The sequence below is a fragment of the Podarcis pityusensis genome (genome assembly GCF_964106645.2).
Source record: "Podarcis pityusensis genome assembly, chromosome: 9".
NCBI classification, from domain to species: domain Eukaryota; kingdom Metazoa; phylum Chordata; class Lepidosauria; order Squamata; family Lacertidae; genus Podarcis; species Podarcis pityusensis.
Window position 1 is genome coordinate 30,932,258 of NC_138034.1, and position 23,714 is coordinate 30,955,971.

Genomic DNA, 23,714 nt, shown 5'->3' on the forward strand with positions numbered 1-23,714 from the left:
TTCCCTCAACAGAACAATGTCAAATACCTCAGCTGGATGGATTCCATCGAAGTCTTGAGGCTACCAGGCCTTGACTATAAAGACTGTTTTCATAAGCTTAAACCACTTTTCGCTTTCCTTCCATCTGTAAGGGCTGCTTTGCACATTTGGGCTGCAGTCCTGTACACTCTGACTTGGGTGTAAACTCCACTGGACTAGATGGGAGTTACTTCCAAGTACCCATGTGTAGACGTGCACGGCACATGTACACGTAAAATATTTTATGTGCCCCGGTGACATATGAATGCACAGTTGCAAGTACATGAATCATATGGGTACAAACATAGGATATGCCATAACTCCCTGTCAAGGCATACTCTAGTGGCAGGGCCAAACGCCAAGCAGCAGCCAAAGTTCAAAAAGGGCTCACCAGCAGTCAAATATTGTTCTGAGCCTGCCTGCCTGCCTGCCTGCTCTGTCCTAAAATGATGTGTGTTGACATTCCCAGTTTGTTCTTGAACCACAACCCGCACCCATCCATGAACCTTGGCCATGCTGGCTTGGGATGATGGGGATTGTAGTCTAACATCTGGGCACCCAAGGTTGGAAATGGCTTGCCTGGGGCTCCAGGTTAAGGAAGATGGCACTCCTGGTCATTCAAGTCACATTGGGGATGCAAAATTTTACTCCACTTTTTCTGTTTACTCTGCTTGAAGTGTGGCGCTTGCAACAAATTCCTTGGAAGACATGACTACACAGATTCTATGCTCCTATGGAGACTAATGTATCGGTCTGATCCAGTTTGGATGTGGTCAGATTAAAGAACTTGTTGACTCTGTGCCAAAGGGTGAGTCTTTGTATCAAAGACATTAACTGCAGCTTCTCATCTGCTGAAATCCATATGTAAAGGTGAGCAGAGAGAAATGCAAGCAAAGGCACAGTGTTTTCCTTTGCTTCTCTGGTTAATGCAAATATTGGAATGACCAGGACATTCTGAAGATCATTTTATGTGTTACATTTCTATTATTATTATTATTATTATTATTCCCCAGCCACTCTTCCAACACGAGATTAAAAATACATTAAAACATCAGTCATTAAAAAACTCCCCTAATCATATGCACACACAAGTACACTCTCATGCACACACAGATTACCACACATGGCTAATGCATCCACCTGTATTTCACAGTGTGAGTGAGGGGTACATATCATGGAAGTGCTTCTAATGAAGGTGCTGTGCTACAGAGCTCCAGGGAACTTGGAAACAAAGCAGCCCCAGCTCAGAGTTAACCATGATGCCCATTATGTTGTGCAGGTCTAGGAGCTCAGGACAGGACAAGAGGTTCTCAGTCTGAAGGCCCCTGCACTTCTGCAGTGCAAGCCAATTGGAATCATGTCTCCACTCATGCTTACAATGCAGATAGAGATAGCATTTGATGTTCTGCATCCAGAATGGTACTGCATTGTAGATGTACGTTCACATCCCATCTCCACGGATGTTTCCAGGCCCAGAAAAGGAACTTGATTGAAGAAGCCTGTATTTACTTGCAGATCTCCTTTGCTCCCTTGCTGAATCACAGAATCATGGAATTGTAGGGTTGGGAGGGACCATGAGGATCATCTAGTCCATTTCCCTGCAGTGCAGGAATATTTCACCCAACCTGGGGCTTGAATCCATGACGCGGAGATTAAGAGTCACATGCTTGAATAAAACGAATAAAAATTAATATTAAAAGAAGCATCACATGCGCCACCAACTGAGCTGTCCCTTAGGGCTTCAAAATGGAGGAAGCACAATGGGCACACTTCTTAGATTGCAAAATTCCAAATAATGAAACCATAGCATTTCCCCATTGGGGCTGAAGGCCTATTTTGGGAACGAACAGCATAACAGTTAAATCGATTACTCACACCTGCCTTTTTCATTGCACATTTTGGGATACTGAATGCCTGCAGCAGGGAAGTGTCATTTCCAACTAGCTGACTGCAAGAAGATTATTACAGTAAAGTTTTTTAAAATAATTACAGATTATTACTGTAAAGTTGGCATCCAAAAGACAGAGCCTCAGATCTGTTCTACTTTAGAGGTGATGGCAGGCCACAGCTGAATGATTTCATTCTCTTGTGTAACATTTTTATTCATGAAAAAGAGGATGTCAGCAGAGGAGATCACCAGCTATGCAATGAGACATTTATATACAAAGTATTGCTTTTCTAATTAGATTCAAAACTCTCACCGGTAATTAAAAAAATTACATTACCGTATTTTTCGCTTTATAACACGCACCTGACCATAACACGCACGTAGTTTTTAGAGGAGGAAAACAAGAAAAAAATATTCTAAACGAAACAGTGGGTGTATGATTTTTGTGGTTCATGCTGTGGCCACAGACGTGCAACCCAAGTCCCCTGCAACCCAAGTCCTGCTCAGCGGATCAGCTGAGACGCTGGGAGAATCGTAATTTCCCCCTCTCCCTCATCCCATGCCCTCCCGTCCCCAGCAGCCTTTTTAAAAACTTTTTTACTGGTTTTCACTGCGCTCGTGGCTCAGAGCCCTCCTGTGCCCTGCCGTCCCTCTGCAGCCTCATTGCTCCATTTAGAGAGCGCACGGACCTTTGCTAGCTGAGGCTGCAGCAGCTGTTGCTGGCTACGTGGCGCTTTTTCCGGCTCGCTATGGCTCCCATCTGTCCCTTCTCCCGTGTAAGCGGCTGCTGCCCGCTTTGCTGCCATGGCTCTCCTTCCCTCCCTCCTCCCCGGCTCCTCCCCCTCCTCCTGGCTGTAAAGCAAGCAAAGCTAGAGCGGGACAGAAGCCCTGCGAGCGACTCCCGCTTTGCTTGACTGACGGCAGCCATGAGTGTATTCGCTCCGTAACACGCACAGGCATTTTTCCTTACTTTCTAGGAGCAAAAAAGTGCGTGTTTTGGAGCGAAAATTACGGTATACTATCACACATTGTATAAAAGGAAAAGGGGGAAAGATGTATGGTGCAGTCTATTTAGTATCATTTATACCTCCCTTCCTTTAAGGAAATCAGGATTGCAGGCAAGTTTTCTCCACATTTTTATCTTCACAGCACAGCGAAGAGTCAAGACAGTCTCTCCCAAGGTCACCTAGTGAACCTCATGGCTGAGTGGTGATTTGAACTTATATCTTCCCGGGCTTAGTCCGATGCTCTAGCACACAACTCTCATTCATTTCTGAAAATGGAAAACAGAATATCGTGGCACTTAACAGAAACCTTAATGGTGCAATCCTATGGTTTTTGCAGGGAATGCCAGTCATCACTGGCTATTCCTCTCCAATTTTAGAGAAATAGCTCTGATGCCAGAGAGGGGGATCTGATGTTAAATTCCCCCTTCCCACTGCTACTGAATCCGTCAACACCCTGTCCCAACTGACACCAGAGTTTCAACATCAGTAAGGTCAAAAGGTGAGTGCGCTGAGGCAGGAGCAGGGAATAGCTTGGATTCAAAGGATTCAGAGCTATCTTAGGCTTTGTAACACATTACCAGCTTAAAATGTAGCAAGACTGATTTTTTTAATGCTGCATTTCAATTTGCATTTTGTGTGTTGCTGTACCCACCAGTACAGTACAGCTGAATGTGTCTCTTAAGTTGCCTGTTCTCTGTTCACACCTGTAGGCAGAGAGGGAAGAACATGAAGGTTTTTCATATAACTTACGTTTTCAATTTGGTTTGAAGATGGGTTGGAGGCGAATGCATTAAAATGCAGTATTTCGTAAGAAACTACAGGATAGGTGCGATTTGGGGCTAATGTTGTTTGCACATGGCTTCACAAACCAATGGTGAGAGTGGATTGGATGCAGAGTAAAATGGGAGCGTGTCCACAGCCATGGACCCCTGACACACACAAACACCCAGCCTGAGGGTATCTAGATCTCTCTATCTGTCCCATATCCTTCTCATTATTTCCAGTGGTAGAAATAAGTTCTTAGAAATTTAAACTGAAAACCAGTAAAGAAATGCACTCACGTCTCCCCTGCCGGCTAGAGCTGAACAGGGCATTGGATATAGGGGATGAAGTGCCTTTGGTTTTTGTTCCTTCCACCTTAGGACTGCAGCCTAACAGATGTATTATGGCATAAGTTTTTCTGGACTAGAGCCCACTGCATCAGATGGAGAGAGCTCTAGTCTGTGAAAGCTTATGTCATAATAAATCTGTTAATCTTTAAGGTGTCACAAGATTCTTCTTTTGTGTTTGCTACAACAGACTAACACAGCTGGAATTTGTCATTTTCAAAATTTCCACTAAACCCCTGTATTTTAATAAATAAACATAGTCAATCAAGAAGATGCAGTCATGGAAAGGGAGTACTTTCAGGAGGTGTTGAATAAAATCTTAAGGTTAAGGATTGTCAAAATCCAGTTACAGAAATCCTGAATAATAAATGAATATGTCTACTAACATGATGGGCTGAGGAACATCTGCTGTAGACATTAAAGGCTGCTCCTTTTGCTCCTTGTCAAGTTAAGTAAAAGCAGATTCTAATCACGAACACTTTTGCTATCTGCCTCCAGCAAAAAAAGAAAAGAAAAGAAAAATTGCCATGGCAACAGGGCTATATAAATGAGAATGTTCAAGTCATGGGGGCCTACAAGGAACTTGCAATTGGTGGAGAGATATAGGGCAAAGAGTGGATGGTTTGCCCACTCTTTCCCCTTCCTATGTCGGTTAATCTCCTAGTCTGCACATGGACTTTAAGAACATAGATAGTATCAGTAGACCAAATCAGATCATTAGTCCATCTCGTTCAATACTGTCTACACTGATGATCAGTGGCTTTCCAGGGCTTCAGGGACTGGCCATTTCCAGCTATCCCTGGAGATGCCAGAGATTGAACCTGGAGCCTTCCTGCAGGCGCAAGACACATGCATGCCCTGATCTATGCCCCTGCCCCTTAAGGAGTTTGTAGAACCTGCATCCACGAAGCACTTTGAATGATGACCATGTCCTCTCTGGCCCAGGCCTCTCCTACCATACTATTTCCTATCCTCCATGTCTACATGAATAGTATTAGTATTAGGCAAGGCTATATTTTCACCACCTGCATAATATAATGACCCTGGTTTTATCATATGTGCCTTATCTTATATCTTTGTCATTTTAAATGTTGTCACAGCTAATGTGGGAGAAAGACTCCCCCTTATTGTACCCAACTTACATGATTATTAGTCTCAGGTGCATCCCTCAGGTATCCTCCTAGCCCCCACCCAACCCCCATTTCCTTTGCCACCATATTCATATCTCCAGTGCAGCTGATAAGGCTATGGGAAGATATTGTCAGTTCCACTGGTTCACTTTTACTCTTATTTAAGCAGTACTGAGTATACCAATTGTAGTCCCTATACATCTCCTTTTTAAGAAAAATCAAAAACAAAAATTATTCCTCTGCTCTGCAGAGCAACAGCAGCAAGAAAATCTTGGAAGAGAGATGGCCAGGTGAAGCTTGTCCAGTATTTTGTCAGTTTTGGAGAGCAGGAAGATTTAAAGGACTTACTGTTTAAAGAATTATTAATCCTTTTATGGTGGCTGCCAGACAGCTGCTAATATGACACTGGAGGCATGGTACAAGAAGATCTGGAACATTGTGCTCATAGAAAAACTATTTCTGCAACTTAAGGCTCTAAAAAATACACCAAACGAAGAGGGTTTTGCAGAAACATGGTACATTTTTATTCAACACATCAGAAACAGCAGCAGGACAAAGACTCCACTGTCGACCCCAGGCAATCTCTGAAGTATTCTGCTGAGACATTGAACGTAACATTATTTAATGCCAATAATTGATCTCAGTATTTACACATGGTTTATTAAATAACTTTACCTCCACATGAATGATATAGGCACATGGAATGAACTGGGAGAAGGTAGGGGGTCCTTTTGAATTAGACAGATTATCTGTATTTACAACTGAAAATGCATAAATATAGATTATATATAAAAATGATTTGGAGTGCAGAGAAGGAACATGTGTGAGAGAAGAGAAAGAAGGGGGATTTTCTCTGCCAGCAAAACTCACAAATCTACAAAGGAAAAGGAGTGAAAGTATTGTTATGGTACACCCTAATATCTAAGTAGTGAGATATCACAGGGGTTCCAAGCTCTTTCCCAGGGTGCAATTTCCTTAGAATGAAGGTCAATGGAGACTGTGGTGTCGTTAGTATATATGGTTTTATTTACACACATATATATATCCCAAGCATAGGATGGAGGCCTTCACAGCATTAGCAGTTCTATAGAGGTTTCCAAGGGAGTCCCAAAGTCCAGCACAGTACACTACATGTCTCTATGTCCTCCAGCTTCCAGCTCTCTCACGCACAACAACTCTGTATTGTTCTACCAAGTACCAGCCAGGTGGGTGCCCTTTGAACAACTTCTTTGGATATGCTAAATTGTGGTACTTAACTTGCCAGACAAAGCCATTACCCTTGACAAAGCAACTGGTTTGGCAAGCTTCCTCTCATACATTCTACCCTCATGGATATAGAATCCCAAAGATCAGAAGGGAACTAGCCTAGGGTATCATCCAGATTGACCCCCCAACTCAAAACAATATGAAAAAGGCCCACATTCTTAAATATGACCAACTTGAGGAGCAAGCAGACGACAACACTGTGCTTCATACAGAACACGTCTGTTCATATGAGATGCAAAAGCAGAGCAGGGTTGAAATAAGGCAAGAAATTAGCAACCCGCCTTCCTACATAGTCATCAGTCTATTTAAAAACCTATTACAGGCACATTAAAATGTGCATTTCATTGTTTCACCCAACAGTAGGGGAAAACACTCAAAGTGGAACATGTGTACTTGAGCTTTAGTTTCTGTAGTGCTTTTATATTTTGAATATACCTACTGCAGGATATATATTTAACTGTATGAGAATTATACTTTCGGGCTTGGTTTATTTGTTTATGTCCTCATTTTCCTTAATGCGGATTCCCCTGTATTTGAGCACCGTCTCCTTGATCTTCAGGCCTCTAGTTTTCCTCTTGGCTCAGAACCCGAGTTCTCTGTCAAGCAGAAGAGATCTATTTGGAGAGAGGGGAATAACAGCAAAAGTAGACTACTGCTGCCAACATCCAAGGTATAAATTCAGCCTTAGAGAAGGCCTGTACTTGCAATCATCAGCCTCAGACTTTCTGCTATGATCATCAGGAGGCGATGTCTATCAATCAGTCCTTAAATCAGCCAGTAAAGATCTCCAAGGGCTAAGCAACACATTACACTCAGCCATGTGCATCTTTTATAGGGGATGTTTTCTTTTTAAAAAACTATAAGTGGCCTTTGGATGAGGGAAGTTTCAATAGAGGCTCCAGCGGGGGCATAAGAGGGGCTGCTTAACCTCTTCCCTCCTGCTATTTTTTTTCTGCTCAAAATGCCCCCTTCTGAGTTGCTGTGTTCCAAGGAGATGCATTATTCACAACTGTAAGTCACAGTTTGCCCTGAATTAATTGAAACCCCTTTGAGATACTTTTATTATATGGTTAGCACCAAGGGATGGAGAGAAAGGAGGGGGCTTTCTAGTTTCCAAATCCATTAGCAATAATAACAACAACGACTCAGCTGCCCCAGCCACTCGGGCCGGCTTCCAGCAAATTCTAAAACTACATGGAACAATAGGGTGCCTACGATGGCCTTACAGTCTTAATGAAAAAGATTGCACTTTTGCAGGTTATTGGTCAGATTGTTAAGCATGTTGACCCAATCATTAATCAAATATTTCATTGCTGAGATTCTATCCCTCTCTCATATAATGGAGGACTTATTTGTTCCCAAGATAATTCACACAGCATTTGAGACGGCAAATGTTTTATCTGCTGATCCACAGTTCAGTCTATGACAGTGCAAATTACCTCAACATGTATCTCAATTTGTGAAATGTTAAAACAAAGAAAGAAAGATGGTGCTTGGGGAGGATATTAAGATGGTTCTGATAATCAAACTTTTAAGACTGAACAGTAGATTTCAATCTTTCTTATGCAACACTATTTGGCTTACTGTTGGAAGGATTCTTTGCAAGACCTGACCTTAGATCTGAGGTGATTAGTAGCTCAGGTTGAGCAAAGTGTAGCTTAAAGGGGGCCCTAAGAAAGTTCCATCTAGCAGCTCAAGTTTTCCAAGTCTGACTTTAATAATTTTGCAGAGAACCTGCCCCACAGCCTGATTTATGTCGAAAGCACGTCAAAGTGCAAGTAGATAAATAGGTACCGCTCCGGAGGAAAGGTAAACGGCATTTCCGTGTGCTGCTCTGGTTCGCCAGAAGTGGCTTAGTCATGCTGGCCACATGATCCAGAAGCTGTACACCGGCTCCCTCGGCCAATAAAGCGAGATGAACACCGCAACCCCAGAGTTGGCCACGACTGGACCTAATGGTCAGGGGTTCCTTTACCTTTACCTAGCCATTTTAATTCTTGGGAAAATTAGTTTAATTGCCACTTGTTTTATAAAACTGCAATATATATGATTTTGAACTAAACAAAGCCAACAGGCAAGAAAATGGATTTCAAAACTGGATGGAGTATCTGTTCAGACTGGACAGTTTTCCAGCATGACTCAGACATTGGCCATTGTTGTAAGGCTCCCCAGGGTAGTGTTGCACTAATATTTTCATCATACATATTCTATACCATTCCACCATCTGTACCCAGGAGAGGAATTATTACAACTCTGGTAACCTCCAGCCTCCATCTGGCTAACAGTTTAGATTGTTAGGAAAGTATCATACAAATTCTGCCTGCTGGAAATGCTACAAGCCTGCTAGCAAAATCCCTGGCTCCAGTGCAACAGAACTGAATTTACAGAATTCAGACATACACACTCCAACTTTCAAAGCCAAAATATGCATGAGCCCTAAGCATGGTCCATCTCCATCCACCCTTTTTCTCCTGTCCTTTCTCAGTATGCCACAACTAAACACTTTCTACATTAGCTGTGTCCAATCTGGTCAACTGTGGGTACCAGGACTGTAACAGGCCAGGATCTAAATAAAACATTGGAGGTTGGTTTAAAAAATCTGACTTGTTCTAATCCTGGAAACCACAGTTTCCTGGTTCAGATGTAATAGGAAACTATGGTGAATTAACTCATAGTTTTGACTCTCACAGAACTGGAAGAAGGAAGGCAGGAAGCTGTGGCACAAGGAGGGAGCACATAGGCGCAAGCAAATCTTGACTTAATAAACTGAGCTGTGCACATTTGAGCCAGGCCAAAGATAACATGTGCAATGCTCTTCAGTTTGTCCAGTGAGTGAAGGGATCAGACTTCTGAAAGTGAGGACCATGCCTATGTTGTATCTTCTGTCCCCTAACCCCTTCCTGGCCAATTCTCCAGTCCTTTTCTGATGATTTTGCTTTGGGACAGTTATCAGCAAGGTCTAGAAGTGTCTCATTCTTCATATTTGATGTTCTCTTTGGAAACAATCAGCCAAACCATGAGTCATGCTCTGAGCTTGTTTCTCGACCACATTTCCAAATCTACAGTGCAACTCTTGCTGAAGAACCTGCACAAGGAATGCATTGTATGCATATACAAATAAATGACACAATTCCATGGTTTAATACTATCTTGCCAAGTTAAACTACTGCTGAGCAGCTGTGTACATTTAAAATGATCCCTGGCACTACTGAAGTTCATAAATCAGGAGCAACATACTTTCTTCCAATTAAGAGCGTTACAGAGAGAGAGAGAGAAAATTAATGTGTCTAAGACATGAATGACATTTCTATGCATATATAAATGCAAATAAAATAAATTGTATGTAAAGCTAGCTGTAATATTGAAATGGCGAGGGGATTAGTGTTTCTTTAATAATAATAAAAAGTTTTCATCTCGTATTTTTAGTGTTTTCAAAATCTTTGCAGGGAGTAGCCTTGTTTTTAAAACATTTCCTTTCTGGTGCTGATAGTGAACATGAAACTGGCTTACCAGCTCTGCTATAGATTCACAACCATTCAATGTCTTCCGCTATTTCATTTCAATTCATTCGTATCTAATTCTTCTCTGGATAATATGAGTTAATCAGTCTTGTAGAGTAGAGTGCCAAATAGGTGTGTGCTTAAATGGCTTCAGTGTAACTATGATATCAACTTTGTTTTGTTTCAAAAAGCACATTACACATTTTCACTCCCTAAGCCACTTTCCATCACCTCTAAAGCAAACCAAAAACAGCTGAATGTTTGTCATTTTCTCCCCTTTTACAAGTTCTTGGCCTCACATTTGCAAGTAGCCCCTATAATAGAAATACAGTCCTTTACTTGTATGCAATTATGATGTCAGTGTGTGTGTGTGTGTGTGTGTGTGTGTGAGAGAGAGAGAGAGAGAGAGAGAGAGAGAGAGAGAGAAAGAGAATTAGGCAACAATCCTATACCCACTTACTGGGAGCAAGCTCTGTTGAACTCCACAAAACTTACTTCCAAACTGAAACATACAGGGTTGTATTCAGCTAAGTCCTGTTCACAGTCGACCCACTGATATTAATAAACTTAAGTTGGCCATGCCTATTAATTTCAATCGGTCTTCTCTGAGTCGGACTACCATTGGATTCAACCCATAAGGCTGAGGAATAAAGTTAACAATGAGGATGAACTAAGATGGGGTGGTGAACTTGTAGCTCTCCAGCTGTTGTTAGAACCAACTCCCTCAGCCCCAGCCACTCAATGGCATGGACACTAAGTATGGGGGGGCTGTGGGGGCCAAGGCTCCCCCCCAATTCCTAATGAGGCGGGGTGCACTGACATCATGCACACACGTCTTGGGGTGTGCATGTATGGTGCACTGACGTCACACGGCCCCGGGTCCCCTCAATCACGGGGGCAAGGTGGTGCGCATGTGCAATGGTGAGAGATAGTGGGATATCAGGAGGGTCAGAGGCTCCCTATTCCTGAATTGAAGCTTTCACCAGAGATTAACATCTATCTTCCCTGCAATCCAGCAACAAGCAAAAACTCTATAGAGACTTTTTCTAGTGTCTGTTTCCAGGCAAGCCCACCAGGAGGCACACTTTTCCAGAGGCTTCTTCAAACCTCCAGCACGCCTAGTTTGTTACAGACCCAGCACATTTTTAATAGTCAAATTCCAATGGCTTTCTATAACATTACTGACAACTTCAGATCTCCAGGGAAGTGGAACCAAAACGTTAGGGCTGAAAAAGGCTTTCTCTCCCACCACTTTGAAACTGACTTGTAGTAAACAAATAGAAAAATATATTTTGTGTATCTATGCCTCAACAGTTTGCTCTGCTACATAAATCAGGGAGAATTGGAATCCAGATTCTCCCTAATCTGCCACTCATCTCTGTTCACACACAGAAAATAAACTGGCCAAGTAAGCAGGAAAGCAAGTTAAGCAAAACAACACACCCACACCCAGCCGATTGCTGTGCAGCAAGGAATGCAGAGATTCTCCTCTCACCCGTGAAGACGAGGAATAAATTCAAAATACCATAGCTTGCATTTAAAGGCAACCTACCTAATTTGCACCTTCTGAAACAATGCAACCTTCCTTGGAAATTCATGCTTTTCTGAATTTCCTCCAGCCAAATAATGTGTACAAGTCCAACCATGCATATACCAGGGTACGGTGAGCATAAAAATGAATATATTCATGAAAACAGCATGTCAAATGTGTTATATTAGGAAAAATTGCTTTAAAATGTGTATATTAAGCATTGCATACAATGTGTCTATGAATTTTCATTAGGACTTTAAAAAAACCCAAACACAACGACCACCGCCATTTATACACCACATGTATAAATGTGGAGAACTGATTTAAGATTGGAAAAAGGAGAAGCCTTAATGGGTGGGTGAATTTGCCAATCCCTACACCCAAGGAATCTGCCCTCCTAGATGTACCTGCATGTACACCTCCAAGTAAGTGGTAATGAATGAAACAGAAACTTGCTACTTCACTGGTACGAACAGAACAACTCTTTCCACCTTCAGTGAAATTAGGAGGGAGGGAGATGAGGTCCTTGCTCTTGTTCAATCTCAGGAGGATCATCCAAAGCAGGAGGACCTGGTTGGCCACAAATGGAGCAGGTTGCTGATCTAGATGGGACTTTGGTCAGATCCAGCAGCACTCTTCTTCCAGAGATGTGGGGAGAATAAAAATGTGCCTTATTAACTTGTTTAAAGGTGGGTCCCATCCCCCCAGACCTGTTGTTTCTGAATATAGAGTATGGTTACCAGATTTTTTCGAATGAATCTGGGGACACTATTTTTTATTATTATTACTTTAAAGCTGAGTAGCAACAGGGAGTCAGTAGTGGGGATGGTGTGGCAAAATACCCTGGTCCCAAGCACACATGCATACTGTATAAAGGTGCAAAGCCCTTCTTTCGCACTCTGTGAAACATAAATGAGCAGAGTTTTTTAAAAACTGGGCAATGGCGTGCCACCCACCCGTGACTCCTGAGCCTTCCCCCTTTGTTTTGACAGATTGGGGGAGGCTCAGGAGTCGTGGGCGGGTGGCCATTGCCCAGAAGGGGGCGCAAGGCACACGGTTTCTCTGCCAGGCAAGGTGCAAAGCCCTTTTTTCGCACCCTGTGAAACATAAATGCACAGAGTTTTTTAAAAACTGGGCAATGGCCGCCCGCCCATGACTCCCGAGCCTCCCCTGATTTGTCCAAACAAAGGGGGGAGGGGGCAGGAGATTGGGGGAGGCTTGGGAGTCGCAGGCGAGTGGCGCGCCGTAGCCTAGTTTTTTAAAAACTGCACATTTATGTTTCACAGGGTGTGAAAGAACTGCTTTGCACCTTGCCCGGCAGAAAAACTGCACACAAGACACATTATATGGGGACTTCCGGAGAGGAAAAATGGCGGGCACCACGGCAGCGAGCAGCTCCTGAAGCCAGCCAGAGCTAAACGTGCCTGAAATATACTCAGAGCCCTGGAAATTCCTTGCATATGGCGTCCACGTCCACTTGTAAGCTAGTGTGGTTCACCCCGGTGACAGCTAGCCCCAGTGGTCCAAACCATGCCAATCCCAGTAAGCTAATGTAGGGGCCCTTGACCACAAGCAAGTCCAGTTGCCGCGTCCGCCCTCGGTATTGCACCCTGAAGGTCCCCACCCCCATTGTGGGGACCTTACGTTTCTGGAAGTCCCGGAGGGTGAATGGGGCCGGCCTGAGTTTGGGACCCCCAGTGGGACACAGTTTCCTTAAGGTCCTTGCCGAGATTATGGATAGAGTTGAACCCGTGTCAAGCTCCATGCGGCATGGGGCCCCCTCTATCTGTACCTCTACATAAATTTTCTCTACGTTGGGGTGGGGCAACTGGTATACCTGGAAGTCCGTGAGCTCCGTCGAGTTGCCTTGGTGCGTTGGGCCCCGGGACCTGGGGCTCTTGGATTGGTCATCTGATGCCTGGTGTCGGGTGGGCCGAGCCCGACACACCCGGGCGATGTGTCCCGATTTTCTGCACTGCCTGCACTCTGCGTTGCGGAAACGGCAGGTCCTCCTCTCGTGACTCTCCCCGCAGCTTGCGCAGTTCCCTCCTTCTCGTCGAGGCAGCTGTGGTCTGTGCGCTGCTTGAGTGCGCTGCTGTACTCGGTGCACCTCCTCCCTGTCGGATCCTGAGTCGTCGGTGAGGTCTTCATGGTGGACCCTCGGTTGGGATGGCAGGCTCGGCCGTGCCTCTTGGGTCGACCTCTCGGCAGCTTCTGTTGCCAGGGCCTCCTCCAGAGCGACCTGGAACGTTAGGTCCTTCTTAGCGTAGAGGCGTCGTTGCAGCTTCTCATCCTTCAGGCCACCGACGAGGCGGTCACGAAGCATGTTCTCCAGCTCTGAGAAGTTGCAGAACCGGGCGGCTTGGCGGAGAGAGGTCACAAACCCAGTTATGGTTTCCCCAGGGGCTTGCCGCTTTGCGTAGAAGGCATTTCGACGAGCCACCACTGAGGGCTGCGGCGAAAAGTGCCCCTTCAGCTGTTCCATTATTGTTTTGTATGGAACAGTAGCGACGTCTTCAGGCGCAAGGAGAGCCCGGGCGATTTCAAACGTCTCCTCTCCGCAGACGCTGAAGAATATCGCCCTCTTCTTGGCGTCTTCTTCGTCGGTGACCCCTTTGGCTTCTAGGAGGAAGGTGAAACGGGAGGCGTACGCTTCCCAGTCTCCAGATGCTGGGTTGAATGGCGAGAAGCTGCTGTTGGCTGCCATTCTGAGTTCCTTGTGCCCCGGAGCTGAAGCCTGGATACACGGTGCGAGGCAGCGGTGCGGCAGTTGGCGGTGCTGCGGTGCTGTGTGTGGCAGTCAGCTCAGCGGGATCCCATCCTCGTCGCCAGTGAAATATACTCAGAGTCGCAAAGTGATTTCATGCTCTTTATTCAGCTCATAGTGGTGAGGAGGAATGAATAAATGTCCCCTCACAGTATCTGCTTTATATACATTATTTACACAATGGGCTGCACATGATTGGCTAATTCTGGAATTCTACTGTAAGCCAATCAGGTTGTGGATTCACTTCTATCTGGAGCAGGATTGGGTGGTTCCTGCCAACCAATCATACTGCTGCATTGTTCTAGGACCAATCAGACTGCTGCATTCTGAATCCTATTGTTCTAGGACCAATCAGACTGCTGCCTTTTGGATCCTATTGTTCTAGGACCAATCAGACTGCTACAGTTTGGATCCTATTCAACTCAGTACATAACAGTGCTGCTGCCACGTTTCCTGGGGACAGATTTGCAAATCTGGGGACACTCCGGGGACAGAATTTGCCTGGGGACAGATATGCAAATCCGGGGACTGTCCCCAGGAACCGGGGACATCTGATAACCCTAATGTAGAGCCCCTTCAATCTTTTCAAGCTCCTGCAGGAGGAGTCTTGTCTTGAACCTGTAAGCACTGGAGCTTTTCCTCCTCTTTGTTTCTATTCTCATGGTGCTTCCTCCCGACCCGTCTTCCTGCACACATGGCCAGTGTGGGAACAGGATGCTGGACTAGGTGGTCCCCTGGCCTGTTCAAACAAAAGCTAACAGCAAAGCTTAGAAAATCATACACACCCCAAGTGCAGGCAGTGTGCTTTACTTCTTGAGGACATTTTCATGGCCAAGTGGAGATTTGAATCCTGGGCTCCCGGGTCCAAGTCCAACACTCTAACCACTAAACCACACTGGTTCTCTTCTGCCTTACCAGTCCCAAAGAGCACCAGTAAGAATCCCCCTCCCCCCAGTAATCTGTGAAAATACAGTAGATACAGTTTTGGTAACCCTTTAATTTGAACGTTCAGAATCATTTGGTTTGGTATGTTGCTATTACTGGCAATAGTCCATCTTTCCAAGTGTTATGAAAAATGAACGATTAAAGATGACTTTTCCTTCTAGCAGTGAATGGCAGTTTCTGGTTATGAAATTATCTTGCGTATTCCTTCAGGATCCTCAAAGACAGACCTTCAGTGTGGTTTTGCAATATGCACATTTTTTCAAAAAGGTATTAAGTGAGTTAATTGGCTAAATAGGTTAGAAACCAGACAGTTAATTATCTGGGGGGAGGGAATCTTCAGTGGATTGAATCCAGGCTAAATTAGTCATGGCTAGCTTGTCCCATTAGTTTACCTGGCAATGGTGCAGTTAGTTAATTTTAGACCCTGGACTTACTGGCCTTGCCGTGGGGTGAGTGGGTTTTAGATGACCATGTGTATTATGTATTAATTCAGTTCCAAAGCACACAGTTAACCTTTTCCCTCTGCCCCACTACACTTCCGTGCTTTACAACTGCTTCTACATTCTTGCTATATTAGAGCAACAAACAAAAAACAGTTAACCACCCCAATAAGAAAAAGAAAGAAATACTCTGAGCATGTACAGTTTTGCATTTTACACTCACTTAAACCATAGCACTGCTGCTATCCTGACACTAAACACATTTTACTTGGCAAGTATCGCTTTGTTGTGGAGAAGCAGTGTGTGTGTGTGTGTGTGTGTGTGTATGTGTGTGTATTCTGCCTGACTATAAAGTATTCTTGAAAATACGAAGAAAGAAAGGATCCCGTAGCAGCAAGAGCCAGGCCCTGTGTCACACATCATGCCCATGCCAGTCTAGGTGCTGATGGGGGGGAGGTCCTGTTTGCCACTGCCTTCATAATCTGCATCTCTTTGGGTAGCCATGTGAGAGTCCCTAGGCAGTGGTGACCTGGACCTCAGCACCAAGGTCCAAGTCTAGCTACAGCACTTTCAAAGGAGCAAAGGCTGAATACACACCATATGCTTAAAGCACATTCCCGCCGGCCCCCTTCCCAAAACCCAAGAAACCTGGTGCTAATTTGCCATATATCCTGAGCTCCTGTTTGGAAATTCTTGGGATTCAGTTCTGGCCTGAGCTCCCTCCGTTTTGGTATCAATGGAGGTTCCAGCTGAAAAACAAAACAAAACCCAATGCCAGAGTTTATTGAGCAGATCAAGTTGCCTTGAAAAGCTTCAGTTGGTGTTACAATAAGAACATAAGAGCTTGCTGGGTCAACCCAATGACCCATCTCAGCCAGCATTCTCTTCCCACAGTGGCCAACCAGTTGCCTGTGGGAAAGCAGGCAGGATTCGAACACAAGAGCATTCTCCCCTCCTGCAGTTTCCAGGAACTGGTATGATGTGAATGGAATATAATAAGGCATGCACAGTGCCTTTCCCCCCCTAGAAAAATAGGTGCCGGTACTCACGATGAAGTTGTTACAGTAAGCATCACACTTTTTAACAACGAAAAAGAGGTGCCGGTATTGCACACCCTTGAGTGTCCTCTGGAAAAAAGCACTGGGCACGCAGCCCTCAAAAGCTGAAGGAAGCAATGTTTCTAAAAGGGAGAGGGATCTGAACGCTCCTGTGTATCTAGAGAACAGCTGTAGAAACAAGACTAGGAACTTTCCCCCGCCTCCAAATGTTGGAGGATTCTGATTCCAACTTCAAAACAGCACACTAATTTGGCTAGTCCTAAAGGTCAGCATGGCATTGGTCATAAGGTGAAGTTTGAGAATGAATTAGAATTCCAAATAAGGAAGAAGAGGTGATAAGCAAGGAAGGTATATAAGAAAAGGATGCCATTGCATTATTTCAGAACCATCACTCGTCCCCAGAGGTGTGTATACAGTGGTCTCCCAGTCTTTCTCCAAAAAGGGTTGTCTGAAAGGTTCTCTAGATCTTTTAATCTAAGACTCTCCAAATGTTTGTACTCACCAGTAGTGTGAGTGTGGTGAATATAAATATTGGGAATGAATGAGATCCATGTCTTACTAAATGCTATATGAAATGAAATGAAAGTTGCATGGATAGTAGATAATGTAAAAAGTTGTGTCTGGCTCTCTTTGGTCATCTGGGGGTTTCAAACAGCCAGAAGTTCCTCTAGAATTTATGACACCAGGGAAATGTCCTGGGATGGAGCAAGAACTGGAAAGAACTACAGGGCGTTGTACCATCCAGCACATGCTTTGTGAACTTCACTGGACCAAAGCACTGCTAGGCACGGACCATTCCTGAAACCCAAAGACTCTGGGATGAATTAGAGGAGCTGCAGTTGTTCCTGCTAGGTATAAACAGGAACGTGACAGGCAGCTGAGAAAAGGCAGCATGTGAGGCTGAGAAGCTTTTGGTATTTGGCTGGCACCAGTTTTGCCCAAACCAAGTGACTAAAACTAATACATCACAGGAAGAAAAGTAGAAAACAGCCACTGCATTAAAAGAAGGAGAAACCAATAGTACAAGTAGTTACACATTTTGATTTGCACAGAAGAATCAAAAGTATTTCTGATTCTTCCTGCAGGGATCTCACTCTCTGCTGTGTCTGTCAGTGTGTGTGTGTGTGTGTGTGTGTGTGTGTGTGTGTACGTACACACAATATATGATGTAGCAATACCAAATACAGGGAATGTTTGGTTTGTTTCCACTTGTTGGTGACCTTTGATGGCCTCCTAGTAAAATGTACAACATTTATGACCATGATAAATTGCTCTTGAGGGAGCCATTTCCTCACCCTCCCTGCCGGCGGTAGAGTTCTGCAGTTAACAGAGCAGGCTTAGGAAAGATACAGAACAATAGGTAAAGGAAAATGGAGCCTGACCCGAAACAGAGTGGGTGGTATGGGAAAAGTGAATAATGAACTGAAAGATGATTTACTGCAAACCGGAATCAACAGCGGCAATCATGGTAGGACTAACATGCAATGAAAGGTCTCCCTGGCCCAAAGTCTTCTCAACTTCCTTTTTAATAGATTGTCAACCCATGAAGGGGGCGGCCAGGGAAATATACTCATTCATAAAGGAGAGGTGTTCTTGATCAAACACATCCCCCCATTAGTGCACCTATCACAACACAATTAGGTTCCCTGCCACCAAGCTCAATTTCATTAGGCCTTTCAATCAACAAAAACGAGGGCACATAGGAAGGGAGAAAGGGAAATAGAATTCAACAAAGGGAAGGGGAACTTGGTGTGTTACTGGCCATGCACTTTGTAAGTTGCTGGCCAAGCATTTTGCAAGTCGCCTGCAAAGGGCATAGATATAGTTACAAGAAAAAGACGTAGCAAAACCTGAAATCAAGGTCCTTAAGAAGTTTCATCATTTTGGACACTATGAACAAAACAAAATGTCATCTTCTGAAATAAATTGTCCTTCCTATCCAGCTTTTGTACTCATCATTAGTCCAGAGATTGGAAGCACAGTTGCCAATTTCTCTATAGAGAACGAAAAGGCAGCCCCTCCAGATGACCTGTTGTATTGCACATGATGGTTTGTGCTCATGATGGTATTGGGATGGTGATATGTGATCCTGCTTTCAATAGTGTTTGTACCTGCAAACATATGGGGGGGGGGGAGCTAAACTGTTTCATTTCCAATTGCTGCATAACCTGTAGCTTGCAACTGAAATCCTGTCGTTTTTTATAGCACAAATGTTCCAGGACGGGCAGTTGTCCTGCTTTCGTTGTGCTATAGTGCAAGACTGCCCCTCCAGATGGTAATAATGTCGTAAGACTGAGTAAGCATTGCAGAGCAAAAAATCCAAACAGATTAATATGTGGACGGTTCAGTATAAATCCACCACCAATGTGCTATTATTAAGTCAATGACTTGTTCGAGAATACACCAGTCTGGAGATGCCCTAAAATGGCACACTTATCCTTGGGAAAACATCAGTTGCAGAGTTGTGAACTACATGGACCATTGATCAGACCTGGTATAAGGCAACTTAAAAAGGTAAAGGGACCCCTGACCATTAAGTCCAGTCGTGACCGACTCTGGGGTTGCGGCGCTCATCTCACTATATTGGCCGAGGGGGCTGGTGTACAGCTTCCAGGTCATGTGGCCAGCATGACCAAGCCACTTCTGGCGAACCAGAGCAGCGCATGGAAACGCCGTTTACCTTCCCACTGGAGCGGTACCTATTTATCTACTTGCACTTTGATGTGCTTTTGAACTGCTAGGTGGGCAGGAGCGGGGACCGAGCAATGGGAGCTCACCCTGTCGCAGGGATTTGAACCGCCAACCTTCTGATTGGCAAGTCCTAGGCTCTGTGGTTTAACCCACAGCGCCACCCATGTCCCATAAGGCAGCTTACTCTCTTCCTATTGCTGTACTATGCAATACCAGGAGAGGAAATACAGCACAAAATCCTGCTGTAGAAAGAGCTCCCTCTTGTCGAAACACGACAAGGGCACAGCCATAGAAATAAAGCAGCTCCACATAAAAATGCCCTATAAATAGAAACAGGCAGGGATCCAACTGAACTGTCAGGGAAGCAGACATCTATATCCCCTAAATTCAATGGGAACTATATAATCTGATTAAACTTTAAGATGCTTTGGAAATCAGCTGCTAATTAAAGCTTGGCAGAAATGCCCTGCAATAGAATCCAATTCGGGGAGAATGCAGAGGGCTGGTGCCTCATGAAACGAAAGCTCGTGCTTGCAGCAACCTCTTAATCTGTCTTTAATAATCTGTCTTCGGGGAGATGTCAAGCGAGTGAAATTATCTCTTTTATGCAACCAACGATTAGCTGTTTGAAAAGTTACAAGCTGTCACGCTCACTTGTTCTGCTTTAAGACACAGGTCCTGGGCAAAACAGGAGAGGAGGGACACAGGCAGGGCAAGGAGGGCACATCATGGAGCAGCTTTGAGGGCATCAACAACTTCTACGTTTTAGAACCAAAGCAGGTAGGCCAACCTCTGCCCAGCTGATGGCGGCCATGTTGAACCTGTTAGGGGAAAGCCTGAAATGGTTCTCACAAGGATGAGTAGGCCCCACACAAGCATGACCCCCATGCGATTGGGTTGTTGTTGTTGTTTTTTGGATATTATAATTACAGACCTTTATATTTTAATGTATCAATTTAGGATTAATTTATTGTGTGCTTTAATTGTGGCACATTTTTTAATTATGCTGTAATTATTTGAACATTGTAGTGCAACTGGTTTTCATCATCATTCTCTTTGATTTATTTGCATGCCACTTCTCCACAGTTGCTCCCAAAGTGGCTCGCAGCAACATACTAAATCCACAAAACGTTCTATAAAGCAATAACAGTTAACCTAGTTTAACAGCTTGACACTAAACAAGGGAGAGAATAACACCCAACAAAGAAGTAAGATGTTTTGTAAGCTGTTTAGAAGTCTATTTTGACTAGGAGGAGGAGGAAGAGAAGTATAAAAGGCTTGTCTCCAAAAGAGGAGTCCCTGAGAAATGTATTTGGCAAAAATAATTTTAAAATAATTAGGGCCCCATTGTCCAATCACTAGACTGCTTTTAAAAATGCAGAATCAAATATAACAAACTTGGTGTCTGACCATTTATGCTGGAACACATACCTGGGTGGTTGTTTTTTCTATATACAAGAAATTTACGTAACAATGACATTGGGAATATAGACCCTATTTCACTGTGGCTAAATCTCTATGCATTTTTTAAAAACAGCCTAGTGCTAGGACACTGGGGACAAGAGAGGGCTTTGGAGAAAATTAGAAAGTGAGATAAAAGGTTCATATTTTATAATTTAAAAATAATCACACAAGAACTGGGAAAGAAGTGAATGTAAAAAGTCTAGGAAGGATGGGCTGTTTTGGGATCCTCTCCCCATTGCCCGTTCACTACAATAATAGAATAGTAGAATTGGCAGGGACCCCAAGAATCATCTAGTGGAACCCCCTGCAATGCAGGAATAAGCAGCTGTCCCATACGGGGAACATACCTGCCACCTTGGCATTATCAACAGTCTAACCAACTGAGCATCCAGTTGATCAACAAGTTTTTTTATTTGCTTGTACTTGTACAAAGGAAACCTTTGGGTTTTCCTGAGCCTTCTGAGACCTCCCTTTCATGTGCTCGTGGCACTATTTTGGCTACATATCCACTGGCACTCACCTCTGAACCTTGGAACTAGAGGGAATGATACAGCAAAATGAAATACAATATGAGATAGACAAGGAGAAATGAGCAATATATTCTAGCAGTAAGTCTGTCTATTATCGGAATAGGAAATATGGTCAGACTATTTATTCAGAAATATTACGATGCTGATGACTGTGAAATAATGGACAGTGAGTATTGCATATCTTGCACCTTATCATATACATGGCTGTAGCTATCTCTCCAATATACACGTCTGTCTGCATCTCATTATTATCCACTAGGACATACAAATGAAGCTTTGCAAATATCTCTCTTAATAAAAACATCCCTCTCTTTTCCATTTGGCTGAAACTATGGACATAATTCTTACCATGCTTGATTTAAATTTGGTTTGGCTGCTTTGCGGCTGATGAGCTTTTGTGGGTTGGGGGAATTGTATGTTCTTGTCCATATTCTTGCCCTGCTATTCTGTTTCAGATTCTTCTCACATTTTCCATACTACTTTCACTTCTCTTGTTTCCTTCCAGAAGCCACGATTCAGTCTTAGATTGGGTTCCAAAAACGTTGCAACTCCTTTGATATGGAGAAAATGTGTGTGTTATTAAGGCAGATAATAAGGTTTCCAGTGTTTCCTAGGTCCAGTGGTAAAGAGCTGCTGTTTTGTTCTCCAACTCTCAGCAAACTCTATATGCAAGCTCATTTAGAGATACTTATAAGGGAATTCTATTTTGCTTATGTTTTTAAATTAAGAAAATAATAATAATTGCAGGCATCCAAATGCTAGCCTTGCCTTTGTGGAAAGCCCTTGCCCCCATGCAAGTCACGACATCCAGTTTTCACTGATCCCCTTTACTTCTGTGCCATATCACCATCTGTTCTGGAAGGCTCCCTAATGATCCGGAGCAGCCTTTTAGGGTGGGAATCACCAAAAACCAGTTGCCCCAACTTGGGTGAGCAGAAGTGGTTTCTACTAATGCAAAGCCACCACTGAATACAACCCAACAAATTTAGAACTACTACTACTAATTTACTATTAACTATTAAATTTATACACTGCCTACTAAGCAGCTCTAACAAGCTTATCTTAAGTTTTCTTGCTTGCTTGCATTCACAGGTGCTGAGCTTACGGGAGTGGACATCGTACCATTCTCTCTTGCCACTTTTTAAATAACTGCTTATGTATATGAAGAAAACAATGATGCATAAAGCTGCTGGCCTCAGCATGGAGCCATTTGGGTCTGGCTGCAGCCCCAGTACAAAACTGCGAGGAGTAAGTTTGATAGAGGCCAGACACGTGACTCTCTTTCCTCCATCTGACCAGACACATGCTCCGTTAGCAGGAGTGAGTCCTTTCAGTGACTGATCTGGTGGTGCTCTAGGGCAACGTGGAGGACAAGGGCGGTGGTTTGGATATTTCTGTCTTACCTTCCTCTGAGCAATGATACCAGGTGGGTCCTGCATGATGAGGAGTCACCATGCAAAAGCATGTTAAATCAGAATATATATTTCTTAGCAGGAGATGCATTCTGATTATTCAGTTGATTCATAATATTAGTCAGCTGCCAAAAATTAAGCAAACACCTAAGTGCTTTTCTGGATTGGGGCCTACAAGCAGAGTTTGCAAACAGCCCCGCATTAATCTAAGTCGGTGAGTGTTTTTGCCATTGACTTCAATGGCAAGCCAGCATTTCTCTGCTTTTGAGCCTTCCCCCTCGGGGAGACGCACCAAATGCTCAGTGTTACAATCCAGTTCCATTAGTTCTTTTTTACTGCTGCCGTATGATGTCTTTAGAGTGATGTCATCTACTTTAGTATTCCCCATGAAATAAAAGGCATGAACTAGTAGCCAAGACCTCTGTCAATTTGTGCCAATCGTGCTGTGGGAGCCAGGTTAGCCTGTCCTTCTCTTAAATCCAGCACTTGCCATGTGGAGTGAAGAGAACCTGGCCTTGAAAAGAGGTTGGATGGTGTGTGTGTGTGTGTGTGTGTGTGTGAGAGAGAGAGAGAGAGAGAGAGAGAGAGAGAGAGAGAGTGTTGGGGAGGGAGGTTAGCACACAAGTGAGAACTGTGGTCACTTACTTGTCTTCACCCAATGCCCCACCTTGGGTGCTTTTTTTAAAGGTCAGACGAATCCACATGTAAAGTGTTGAGAACATACCAGCCTCCCATCCAGCAGTGGATGGCATGATGGAGCTATGCTATTCACCTAACCTCCATCCAGCTGAGTTGCTGAAGCATACTGGCACGGAAACGGGCAGCGGGTTGGTGACTGTGAAGTTGTCATGGTGCAAACACGCCAGCAGGGGCACTGGATTGGCTCCACCAGTGTGTTTGCACTGTCCCAACCTCCACACCACTATAATTCCCAGAGTGGCTTAACAATCAATTCCTC

At 44.1% G+C, this 23,714-nt stretch overlaps 1 protein-coding gene across 8 annotated transcripts in view; it reads left to right on the top strand.

Moving 5' to 3' along the window:
* Positions 1–23,714, top strand: part of SCRG1 (stimulator of chondrogenesis 1) — a 92,101-nt gene that overhangs the window by 52,002 nt on the left and 16,385 nt on the right. Inside the window, exon 1 of one of the 8 annotated variants that reach the window (XM_081021834.1) lies at positions 20,088–20,130. The exons of the other annotated variants lie outside the window; for them this stretch is intronic. The gene's annotated coding sequence lies outside the window, so the exon portion shown is untranslated. Of the gene's footprint in view, positions 1–20,087; positions 20,131–23,714 lie in introns of those variants that run through there. 8 annotated transcript variants of the gene reach the window in all.